At 42.1% G+C, this 1389-nt stretch overlaps 1 protein-coding gene across 3 annotated transcripts in view; it reads right to left on the reverse strand.

The window, feature by feature from the left end:
- The window catches only part of CDK7 (cyclin dependent kinase 7), a 29265-nt gene extending 27889 nt beyond the window's left edge, over window positions 1-1376 (reverse strand). For 2 of the 3 annotated variants that reach the window (XM_035892786.1, XM_035892785.1), the window contains exon 1: window positions 1253-1375. The gene's annotated coding sequence lies outside the window, so the exon portion shown is untranslated. Of the gene's footprint in view, window positions 1-1252 lie in introns of all 3 variants that reach the window. The other variant, XM_035892788.1, reaches the window with a different exon arrangement.
- Window positions 1377-1389: the final 13 nt, after the last annotated feature.

Here is a 1389-nt window from a genome sequence, read left to right on the forward strand (position 1 = left end):
AGGCTCACTTACCAGCTGTGTCAGGAAGTTATCTTCCACACACTGCAGGAACCTTCTGGACTGTTTCCTTTCTGCTGTACTGTATTTCCAGCAGATGTCTGGGAAGTTGAAGTCCCCCACAAGAACAAGAGCTCGCAACTGAGAGACTCCTACCAACTGCTTGTAGAATGCTTTGTCAACATCCTCACCCTGGTCGGGTGGTCTGTAACAGACTCCCAACAGGATATCTTTTCTGTTGGCCTCCCCCCTCATCCTCACCCATAAGCATTCTGCCTCACCACAAGCATCAAGCTCTGTACAATCAAAACACTCCCTAACATACAGAGCCACCCCGCCGCCTCTCCTTCCTTGCTTGTCCCTTTTGAAGAGTTTGTAGCCATCCATTGCAGATCTCGATCATCTACTGCCCTGAAATTTGCAAGTTCAGAATCCTGCCATTGATATTTCCAGATTATAAAAGTTAAGAAAATACTCTTGACAAAAACAAGAATGCTTTTTGTAACAGCTGTTACTAGCAGCAGCCATACAGAAGTATTACAATGCTAAAATGGATTAGTGCATCAAACGAAATTACTTACCATTGATATTGATTTTGTACAACTTGCCTAGTAAAACAGGCTCTTTAACTAACCAAAGCACTGTAAGGTATGTTTTTCATCCCTCGCAGAGCACAGCTAATCACCTATTTTTAATGCAAAAGCTTCCAGCAATCTCTTCAGATAGGATGATGAAGTGAAATGCTTTATGGCAATGTAGACATTTTCAATGTTTGTATTCAAACAGGTAGGTTGCAGACCTAAGATAACTTTTGTCAAATTTTGTCAAAAAACTACCATCGATTCTAAAGAACTTAATCAGGAGTAACATCCCTGGACTGAAGGAAATCGGGCACAGCAGTACGAAAGATTAAAAGCTGCTATCAAGTACTAGTGAAATCTGAAATTTGGAAACGTGTATGTTTGGTTTTTTTAAACAAATCTAACAATAACTGAAATTTCAAGTTACAGAGCAAGCAACCCTTCAGAAACTTGGAAATGGCATAAGACTGAAGCAAGTTTCTCTTCTTGGGGTCGGGGGAAAAGGAATTTAAGATAGGTTAACTAGATAATTTAAACAAAATCCTGTAGAAGCAAAAGTATATATTCTCCTGTTACCCATCAAGTGGGTCAAAAAAAAAAAAAAAAAAATCATCAGGCACGTCAAGGGCAACCAGACATTTGATCACACAGAGGGAAAATATTCCGACACTCACCTTTTTAATAGCGACGATCTGGTTGGTGTTCTTATCCCTTGCTTTGTAGACAGTAGCGAACTACGGAGAAAGAGAGCCTCGCGTGACCGCGGGGGCCGGCAGCCAGAGGCCCGGCTCCTCAGGCCGCCGGCCGGCCC

Source organism: Egretta garzetta, unplaced genomic scaffold, assembly GCF_000687185.1.
Source record: "Egretta garzetta isolate BGI_Z169 unplaced genomic scaffold, ASM68718v1 scaffold424, whole genome shotgun sequence".
Taxonomy (NCBI): domain Eukaryota; kingdom Metazoa; phylum Chordata; class Aves; order Pelecaniformes; family Ardeidae; genus Egretta; species Egretta garzetta.